The sequence below is a fragment of the Elephantulus edwardii genome, unplaced genomic scaffold (assembly GCF_000299155.1).
Source record: "Elephantulus edwardii isolate Elephantulus edwardi_28Jun2011 unplaced genomic scaffold, EleEdw1.0 scaffold00029, whole genome shotgun sequence".
Lineage (NCBI taxonomy): Eukaryota > Metazoa > Chordata > Mammalia > Macroscelidea > Macroscelididae > Elephantulus > Elephantulus edwardii.
Genome location: NW_006399779.1, coordinates 4,003,772 through 4,015,208, shown reverse-complemented (window position 1 = coordinate 4,015,208; position 11,437 = coordinate 4,003,772). Strand labels below are relative to the sequence as shown.

Sequence of the window (11,437 nt, the reverse complement as noted above, 5' to 3'; positions counted from 1 at the left end):
GTGCTAACCCTTTGTCTAGATAATCTGTGGTTGCTCTTACCAACAGCATGTGCTCACTTTCTGTCTCTGTGTCACATTTTGGTAATTCTTGCAGTATTTCCAAGATTTTTAAAATGCTATTATTAGAGTTCAGAAAAAATAAATTTCATATGTGTTGTTGTTTTGAGCCATCAAATCATAATCTACTCATAACTGATTTTCCAGCAGGTTTTCAGAGGGATGAAGTCGCTCAAGAGGAGATTACCTATCCTCCCATGGAGCAACTGGTGGATTTGAACCACATGCCTTTGGGATTGCAGCGCAACTTCTTTATTGCAGTAATTCCTTTATTGTGATATTTACCCTTTACACCATGATCTAGACAGAAACCTCTGTCTCTGAAGTATTCCTGCATTTATATACACACATAAGATGTGTGTGTGTGTGTGTGTGTGTGTGTGTGTGTGTGTGTGTGTGTGTGTATTGAGAAGAAAAATAAGATAAGGAAAGGGACCATGTATATTAAAGGAGCTGGCCAAAATGTTGGCTAGGACAATGAGGAAATGCCCCATTAGGAAAGAAACTTTTGATTAAAGATATGGAAGAAGGTGAGGAACTAGCTCTTGCAGTGTCGGGAGATGTTCATCTAGGAGGAAAAATAAACAAATTAATTGGCCCTAAGATGGTGCTGCCATATAGACGCCGCCACCTCGGCAGCTCACTTGTCCAGTCCGGTGATCAATTCCAGCATGTACTTCGACAGAGCCATCGATGGCTAACTTTAGGCTGCATCTCCTTTGAGCTGTTTGCAGATAAAGTCCCAGGGACAGCAGAAAACTTCCGAGCTGAGTACTGGAGAGAAAGAATTTGGTTACAAGGGTCCTGTGTTCACAGAATCATTCCCGGCTTTGTGTGCCATGGTGGTGACTTTAAGCACCATAATGGTACTGGTGACAAATCCCTCTATGGGGAGAAGTTTGATGATGAAAGTTTCCTGAAGCACACAGTTCCTGGCTTCCTGTCCATGGCAAATGCTGGATCCAATGTCAATGGTTCCTGGGTTTTTGTCTTTACTGCTGAGACTGAATGGTTGAATGGCAAGCACCTTTGGCAAGGTCAAAGAAGGCATGAACATTGTGGACGCCTGAAGTGCTTTGGGTCCAGGAATGGCAAGGCCAGTAAGAGGATCACCATTGGTGACTGTGGACACTTCTAATGTGATCTGCATTTCATGTTTTCTCTTAATCACCAGACCATTCCTTCTATAGCCCCAGAGATCTCCCTGTCCCCCAGTGTGCTCACAATAGCTTTTCATCTTTGTGCTCTTGCTACAGTTCTTGGGGTTCTATGTTTTCTCTCTTCCCTCCAAGTTTAGCATGATTGCAGAGTAACATTTATGACTATGAAATAAAAATTGGAACAACGCCATTGTTTGTTCTTATTTGGGTTAAAATGTTGGTACAGGTCTTTGGGCACAACATCAGTAGCCTCTTAAATATTAAAATACTAATAAGTGTAAAAAAAAGTTCCTAAGATGTTTAGCAAGTCAGCAAACAGACCAGCAGAATGGGAGAAGGGGCTCAGTTGGACGGTGAATGAGGAGGAAACAGGTCTGGAGTGAATCTTACCAATCACATGGGATGGTTTTTCTTCTGTATGAAATAATCTAACCATTTACAAGATTCTGCTGACTGCTTCTTGAGACTAGATTGCCGAGAGGGAAAGGCAAAATCAGAAGGACTGATTAGGAAGCTATTTTAATAATCCAGACAAGAAATTATGAAGGCTTGGGCTGGGGTGGGAGCAATGGGAGTGCTGAGAAATCGCTGCATTTGATATATGCATAGATTTTGAAGGCAAGATTTGGTAACAGTCTGATGTGTGATCTGAGATAAAGAGATGAGTCAAGGATAATGCCAACATGTTTTGTTTGAGTAATAGGAGAATAAGGTCAAATCACAAATTCTGTCACGTGGTATACAGTGTCCTTCACAATCTTCTTCCACTCTTCTCTATTGGCTCTCTTGAACTTTGACCCATTCCAGTTCTCTGAACTACACCATGCTCCATTGCCTGAAAGCTTTCATGCATGATGCTACTTCTTCCTATAACACCTCTTGCCGACCCAAAGTCCTGAAAGAAGGGACTTCTGATCATATGTTGTTGTTGTTGTTGAGATCTATCGAGTTAGAATTGACCCATACCTGATCTTCCAGTGGGTTTTCAGAGGCAGTAAATCACATGGGAGGAGATTGTCCATCTTTCTCTCATGGAGCAGCCAGTGGATTTGAACTGTACGCCTTTGGCTTGGCAGTGCAATTCCTTACCACTAAGCCACCAGAGATCCCGTTTTGTTTTGTCGTTAGATAAGCATTATTTTTACTTGTTTTGTTTTGCCCCCCCCAGTTAAATATAGTTTGTGGTTTATTTTTTTAATTTGTTTATTTTCTTCATATAGATTTCCCCCTCCATTTTCCTTCATTGATATTATGTTTCATACAATCAGTCCTATATAGAGCTCCTGTTTTTGTAAGTTGCTGTCAAGACAACCAAAACTCATAGAGACTCTCTGAACAACAGGTTGAAACTTTGCCATAATTGGTGCCATGCTTACAATCTCCACAATTCTCAACCCCATTGTGCCAGTCACTGTGTCAATCCATCTCATTGAAGGTTGTCTTTTCTTCCACTGAGTCTACTTTTTCAAGAATGATCCTTTTCCCCAAGGATTTGCTCCTTCTAAAAATACACCCAAGATATGTGAGATGATGTCCCCATCCTTCTCTCTAAGGAGCATCCTGCTTGCACCTCCTCTGAGATAGACTTGGGTTTTCTTAGCAATACATGGAATATTCAATAGTCTGCCAACCCCTCAATTCAAAAGCATCAATTCTTTTTCAGTCTTTCTTATGCATTGTCCAACTTTCACATGCATATGAAACAATCCAAAATGCCTGATTTGAGTCAGATGCATTTCAATGTTTAAAATGACATCCTTGCTCTTTAACATTCTAGAGAGATCCTTGACAACAGAGTTTCCCAATGCAACATGGCTTTTGATTTCTTGTCTGCTGCTACTATGAGTGTTGATGGTGAATCCAAGAAAAATTAAATAGTTGACAACTTGAATCTCTTCCCTTCAGTTATAATGTTGTCTATTGGTCTAGTTATTACTATTAAGGTATAATATGCTTCTTATTATTAAGGTGTAATTTATATTCAAGGCTGTAGTCTTTGACTTTCATTAATCAGTGAACTTACAGCTAAGGTGTTAAGACTTGAAAATGGCTTTAATATCCACCACTTTACCCTCCTCTGGGAGCATGATCTTTAGCTGCCTCAACTGTAGAAACATGCTTCACATGTCAATCGGTGTCTTCCACATCATAAACAGTGGAGAGGGCAACATAAGAGACAGAATTGGTCATACTACAAATAGAGAGACAGCAGCCAAGTGTAGCCTGACAGAGCCAGAGAGTTGACTTGGGACTGCTATGAGACAAGGCTTGCTAAATGACAGAGGAAAGCAGAAGTATATTTGAGTTGCTGGATTGAACTTAAACTTCCACTGTGCTATATCCTTTACCTTCCCTTGCCACCCCCAACTTATTTTCTTAATAAGCCCCAAAACTTTTGCAATGAATCTGGAACCCTGAGATCAATAGAAGTAGATACAGCAGCATGGGGGACTGCATTTTACCATGGGATGGGGTTTATATGTTGTTGTTGTTGTTGTTACATGCTGGTGTGAACCTTTGCAATTTTGAACTATGAGTGTTTCCTTGCTCAGTTCTAATGGCTGCCTCCTTGCCCAAGTATAGTTTTTGCATATGCACAATCAAGTGTTTTGTGATCCCACTCTTCTCAGAGTCAGCCACAGTTCATTGTGATCCACACCGTCAAATGCCTTTGCATAGTCAATGAAACGCAGATAGATGTTCCTCTGGTACTCTCTACTGTCAGCTAAGATCCATCTAACATTGGCTATAATATTCATAATGCTACAGCCTCTTCTAAGCACAGCCTGTACATCTCGCAGTTCTCTGTTGATTTACCGCTGCAGTAGATTTTGGATAATTTTCAGCAGGATCTTGCTTGCATGTGCTCTTAATGATATTGTTCAATAATTTCTACAGTCCTATTTTTGGAATGGGAAAAAAAAACCCAGTTCTTTCAGTCAGCTGACCAGGTGATTCTCCTCTAGATTTCTTGGTACAATCTGGTGAGCACATCCAGGGCAGAATTTGTTTCTAGAAATACATCACTTGGTATGCTGTCAATTCTTGGTGCCTTGTTTTTTGCGAATTCCTTCAGAGCAGATTGAACTTCCTTCTTCATTAACATTGACTCTTGATCATCTGTTTCATGAAATTCTCTGTCAGCCAGTTCTTTTTGGTACAGAGACTCGGTATACTCTGTCCATCTTGTTTTGATGCTTCCAGGATCATTCAACATTCTGCCTCCAGTATCCTTAAGAATTGTAACTTGAGGCTTGAATTTGTTCTTCTGTTCCTTCAGCTTAAGAAATGCTGAGCAAGTTCATTCCTTTTGACTTTCCAACTCCAGCTCTTTGTACATTCATAATAATACTTTGATTTGTCTTCCCATACTGCCCTTTGAAATCTTCTATTCAGCTCCTTAACTTCTTGATTTCTCCCCTTTGTTTTGGCTTCTCAGTGCTCTAGTGCAATATTCAGAGTCTCTTCTGATGTCCATCTTGGTCTTTTTTGTTTTCCCTCCGTCTTTGTAATGACCCTTTGTGTTCTTCCTGGATGATATTCTTTATCTCTTCCCACAGCTCATCTGGTCTTTGCTTATTAGTGTTCAAGGCCTCAAATCTGTTCCTGAGATGGTCTTTAACTTCAGGAGGGATAGACTCAAGGTCAAAATTTGGTTCTTGTGGATTTGATTTGATATTTTTTAGATTCAGTTTGAACTTGCATATGAATACTTGATGATTTGATCCACAATCAGTACCTGGCCTAGTTATCACAGCTTCTTCAATGATTTTTCCCACAGACCTGATCAATCTGATTCTTGTGTAGGCCATCAAGTGAGGTCCACATGTATAGTTGGCATTTGTGTTTCTTACAAAAGGTACCTGAAATGAATATATCATTGATTGTACAGAATTACATACTGGATGTTGTGGATGGAGACAGTTCTCTTTGGGGGAGTTAGTGGAAGTTGGGCTCAGCCAATCTTACATTGCCCTTGTTCTCCATGTGCCTATGTTCATTTTACTGTAGGCATCTCTCTCCACACCTCTTCAATCTGTATGCTGAGCAAATTATCTGAGATGCTGGACTCTTTGAGGAGGAGTGTGGCATCAGGATTGGAGGGAGACTCATTAATAACCTGCATTATGCAGATGACACAACCTTGCTTGCTGAAAGTGAGGTGGACTTGAAGCACTTGTTGCGGAAGATCAAGGAAGGCAGCCCTCAGTATAGACTGTATCTCAATATCAAGAAAACAAAGAGTCTTACCACTGGGTGGATAGACAGCATCATGATGGATGGAGAGGAGATTGAAGCCATCATCAGCTTCATCTTGTTTGGATCTGCAATTAACACCCTTGGTACCAGCTGTCAGAAAATAAGGAGATGCATTACACTGGGTAAATCTGCAGTTAGGGACCCCTTTAAATTATTGAGGAGTAATAATATCAGTTTGAGGATTAAGATGCATCTGATTCAGGCTATGGTTTTTCTGATCACTTGTTATGCATCTGAAAGCTTGACAATGAATAGAGATGACAGAGGAAGAATTGATGCCTTTAAGCTATGGTGTTGAAGAGGATCACTGAACATCCCATGGATGGCCTAAAGAACAAACAGATGTCTTGGAGAGGGTGTAACTTGAGTGCTCTTTGAAAGCTTTGTGTCACATATTTTGGGCATGTTGCTAGCAGGAGATATTCCTTGGAGAAAGACATGATGCTGGCAAGGGTGGAGGGTCGGTGAAGGAAAGAAAAGCCACCAACCAGGTGGATTGATGTGATGACAGCCACAATGCGCTCTTGTGTGTCAGGAAGCATGAGGATGGTGCAAGATAGAACAGGATTCAGATCTTTTGTTCATAAAGTCACTAGGAGTTGTACTCAACGACACCTAACAATAACAGTATAGTGCTTTAGGTAACCACAGTTTGTCTTTACGATAACATGGTGTTGAAAAGAAGTGAAGCCAAGGCTGTAAGGAAAGTGATATACTAAAATGTTACTTGGATTGTAGGGATACTGATGCCATAGTTACTGAAGGAGATCACTGGATGGAACTGAAGTAGAGACTAGGTGCTTTCATCATAGCCACCATGTTCATCTTTCAGCTGTGGGGCATACTGGCTGAATATCACTCTGGAAATTTTTCTTGGCCACAGGAAATGACAGTAAGCTTGATAAAAGCTGATGTGAAGAGGCAAAGCTTGGGCTTCCTTGGCTTAATTTGGGGCAATTCTTAGGGGACCTTACAGATAATAAAGGTTCTTTTTTGGGTGGCTGAGACCTGAGTGGCAACCACCTCAGAGATCAAATTCTCCCTCTATCCAATGCTACTGTCCTCATTTTGTACATGGATATCTCCCAAGGATGCTCTCATACACCTTCTAGTTGTAATTCCTCATCCCAAAATCTGTCTCCATAGAACTAAATCTAAGAGAGGACACATCCTTTTAAAGGACAGATCCACTGTGGGCTTCAGTAAGTGGGATCCTTCTGTGTGTCTCAATGGCTCAGGGAGCCATGGGGACTTTAGGAGGTGGGACAGCTGTGAGGCTGAGGCCCTGACAATTGAAAATGTTCATTAGTGAAACTATGCCGTATAATTTCATAGAAGATTATTCTATCTGGAGGCTAACAGATGGCTCTGAAGCCAAATTCGGGACTCTAATTCAACAGAGAGATTCTGCTGATGTCACCAGCACTTGAGCTGTGTGTTCCAGTGTGGGTTTTTTAAGGGTTTTGGTTGTCTTTTTTATTTTTTCCTTCCCCAAACAGCCATAGAGCCTCGAGAGTTAATTCAGCCTTGTAGTCACTCCAAGGCCATCTGTTGTTCAAATTAAAATACATATTTTTAACTTTAACCTTTCAATCTCTAAAGTTTTAAACCTTTGCAATAGAAACAGTCACTTTGCAACAGCTTTTCAGCTTCCTGACTCAGTGACATCAATGAAAGGGTAATGTCAGTCTCAGGGACGTCAGGAAGGAATGTTGGCAGGGAGGCTGACATTGGTGGAGGGGCATGGAGCATTTACCAGGTTATTTTCTGTTCCTGCATGACATGGTAACGTGTGGGGCTCTCATTAGCAGAGTTAATAGAACTCTGAATAGATTTCATGAAGGATAATTTAGGAATCCACGTTTATTCTGAGACATTCATAAAGAAGGAGCTTAAAAAAAAAGAAAGCACAGAATTTAGATTCCCTTTGTAAATTCTATTAATCTATTGACATATCCTAGCTTGGAAACTAGAATAAAATAGAATAGAAATATTCATTTCCTTGTGAATGATTATTTTTCTTATTTAAAAGTCACACGATCTTATTATAGAATAAATGAAAAATGCTAAAATCTATGAAGATATCTGTAATCTTGCTATCTAGAGATAAATGCTTTCAACATATTGCTTAAATGCATTCCTGTTTTAATGTAAATATTTCCTAATGCAGAGGTCAGGCCATTATAAATAGTGATATGTTGTCCTTGATATTTGAGGATATGATTGCCACTGCATCATTGAAAGGGGCATATGCGTTACATTGGGAAATCCTAAGTCAAGGATGTCACCAAAGTGCTAAAGAGCAATGATGTCATTATAAAAACTAAGGTGCACCCAGCCCAAGCAATGGTGTTTTCAGTTACTTCCTATGCATCTGAAAGTCAGACAATAAACAAGAATGCTAGAAGAATTGCTGCCTTTACCTTGTGGTGTTTGCAAAGAATATTGACTATCCCATGAACAAACAAGTCTGTCTTGGAGGAATTGCACCCAGGATGTTCTTTAAGGTCAAGAATATTGACACTTGGTTTCCTGTACTTTGGCCATGTTGTCAGGAGGGGCCATATCTTGCTGGTAAAGGTGGACGATGAGAGGAAGAGAAGACTCCCAACAAGATGGATTGGTACAGTGGCCTGGAAGATATCAGATATGAGGATGCTGCAGGACAGGACAAGGACCAGATTTGTTATTCATGGGGTTGCTATGAGTCGTAGTCAACTCCATGGCTCCTAACAACAGCAACATATTTTAAAATTATTTCTTCTTATTTCTCCCTATCAAAATGTATTATTTGGTTGTGGCTTAGTGGTAAGGAATAGTGCTGCCACTGCAAAGGCTCATGGTTTGAATACACTGTGAATCTGTCAGCTGCTCCATAGGAGAAAGATGGACAATCTCTATGTGATTTACTGCTTCTGAAAACCTACTAAAGAGTCAGCTATGAGTTAGTTCCAACTCAATGGTGCACAACAAAACAATAACATTATATGTTATACATGATACAGCTTAATTCAAAGGGTTTTTTTAAAAAAGATCGTTTCTATGTATTCTGTTACATAGAGATATGATAGTGAGATATGAATGTGGAGACCCTACAATTCCTGAGTCTAGATACTCATATTTGTTTATTCATTAGAATAAATTGTTAAACACCTGTCCTATGCCAGGCATTGAGCTAAGCATTGGAAGTCCAGTAAAAAGAATTATAAACAGGTGTCTGCATTCACAAGGATTTATTTTCTATTGAAACAGACAGGGAACAAAAAGAATAAACATAAAATGTGTATGTGTGTGCACAAGGGTTTGTGTGTATAATCATAGGGAGGTGGCACAGTGCATAGGGTGTTGCAATGCTAACCCAAAGTTGACACTTCTCTGCTGATAGAAAACCACAAGTGGGTGCATGAACAAAGATGAGCAATCTCTTGTTTTAGAGCTTTGGAAACTCACTGTAGAATCATTTATGAGTCAGTTCTGACTCACCACCAATGAGTTCAGTTGACCACATGTCTCTATCTATCATCTATCTATCTATCTATCTATCTATCTATCTATCTATCTATCTATCTATCTATCTATCATCTATCCATCCTTATGTCTATGTAGTTGTTAAGTACCAGCTGAGTTGGAATGGACCCTTAGCTGACTCCCTCTGTGGGAAAAAGAAGGGCAATCTCCTCCAGTGTGATTTACTACCTTGAAAATCCACCAGAAGGTAAGCTATTGGTCAGTTCTGACTCAATAGCACCCAATAACAATTATATACATGCATTATTTCTATAAATTATAATATGTTGTTGTTGTTGTTGTTGTTGTTGTTAAGTGCCGTTGAGTTGTAGGTGACTCATAGCGACCCTATGAATGAAAGTCCTCAACACTTGTGCAACTTTCATCCTTTCTCCAGGTTCATAGGGTTTCCAGAGGCAAGCTATTTATGGAAGTGGATGCCACTCCTGCTTCCAAGCTTGTTTTAATCGGGGAGCTCCACCAAACACTGTCCTCCATGGGTAATGACACATCAGTGTCACAGTGTTCAGCTTCACAGTAACCACAAGTTACCTCTGTATGGCAAGTGGACATACCATAATTTAAATATATAAACTATGTATGTATGTTGCTATTATTGTTATGTGCCATCAAGTCAACCTTGACTTATATGATCCTATGACAGTAGCTCAGAACCCTGTCCTATCCTGAGCCAATCTCACTGTCTCTGACACATCTATCCCCATTGACACAGTCACTATGTCAATCCGTCTCATCCATGGTTTTCCTTTCCTGCACTGACCATCCACACTTCAAAGCATGACAGCTTTCTCCAGGGACTGGCCCCTTCTGGAAACATGCCCAAAGTATGTGAGATGGAGTTTCAAAATCCTCACCTCCAAAGATCAACCTCCAGAACAGACCTATTTGTTCTCTTAGCAACTAATGGTATATTCAATGCTGTTCCCCAGCACTACAACTCGGACATTGATTACTTAGATATAATATAACTATATATAACATATAAACTATGTATAATATAGTTTATAGTTAATATATATTAAAATATGTAATTAAATGATTATAATAGTTTATATCAAATATCAACTATCTTTATAGTTCATAAATACATGTATGTTATAGGTAATGTATAAAATATAATACATGATCATTTATAATATATAAATCCAGTGGGTTTTCAGAGGCAATAAGTTGCACAAAAGGAGGTTACCCATCTTTCTACCATGTACCTTCATGAAGGTGGTACAATTCCTTACCACCAAGTCGTGTGTGTGTGTGTGTGTGTGTGTGTGTGTGTGTGTGTGTGTATGGACATAGAACACTTGTTGTAGAGTATCAAGCAATTCAGCCTTCAGTATGGATTGCATCTCAATGTCAAGAAAATAAAGATTCTTGCTACTGAACCAATAGGCAGTGTCATGATGGATATAGAGGAGATAGAAACTGTCAGCAGCTTCATCTTGCTTGGATCCACAATTAACATCCTTTGTACCAGTTGTAAAGAAATACGAAGATGCGTTGCACTGGGAAAATCTGCAGCTATGGACCGCTTCAAATTATTGAGGCATAATGATGTAAGTTTGAGGGCTAAGGTGTGTCTGATTCAGGCCATGGTTTTTCTGCTCACTTGCTATGCCTCTGAGAGCTGGGCAGTGAATAAGGATGACAGAAGAAGAATTGATGCCTTTGAACTGTGGTTTTGTAGAAGAGCACTGAACATCCCGTGAATAGCCAAAAGAACAAACATATCCTGGAGAGGGTGCAGCCTGAGTGCTCTTTGGAGGTAAGAATGATGAATCTTTGCCACACATATTTTGGACATGTTGCTAGGAGAGGCTATTCCTTGAAGAGGGACATGATGCTAGGAAATGATGGAGGGTCAGAAAAGGAGAGGAAGACCCTCAATCAGGTGGATCGATGTAGTGATTGCCACCGTAGGCCTTTAGTGTCAGGAAGAGTGAGGATGGCATAGGATAAAACAGGGTTAAGATATTTTGTTCATAGAGTCACTATGAATTGTAATTGACTCAATGGCAACTAACAAGAACAGCAATTTATAACTATTTCAGATATTGGTAACTGCTATGAAAGCAGTAGGGAGAGTTACTGAGTAAAGGTGATATGCGCTATATTAGAGTGGTGATGAGAGAATTCTTTAAGGAGGTGATATTTTGGCTGAGACTTGTATAATAGAAGTAAAAAGAATGTTACAGGCAGATGGAATGGCAAGTCCAAATTCTCCAAGGTAAGATAAGCCTTTATTGGCCAGTCAACTTGAAGGCCTGGATGGTCAGAGGGAACAGTCCAAGAAAAAGCAAGAAAGGAGGGCAAGGCAGAGTTTATAGAAGGACTGAAAACAAAGCAGACCAGACACACGGGAAAGTAACATTACTACATATTTAATAGAGTGAACAATAATATTTGTATTTCTCTAGATGGAGAATAGATTGAGA

The 11,437-nt window shown here is 39.8% G+C and overlaps 1 pseudogene; it reads left to right on the top strand.

The window, feature by feature from the left end:
• Nucleotides 1-577: 577 nt before the first annotated feature.
• LOC102868327 lies at nt 578-1,195 on the top strand (annotated as a pseudogene).
• The last annotated feature ends 10,242 nt before the right edge of the window (nt 1,196-11,437 follow it).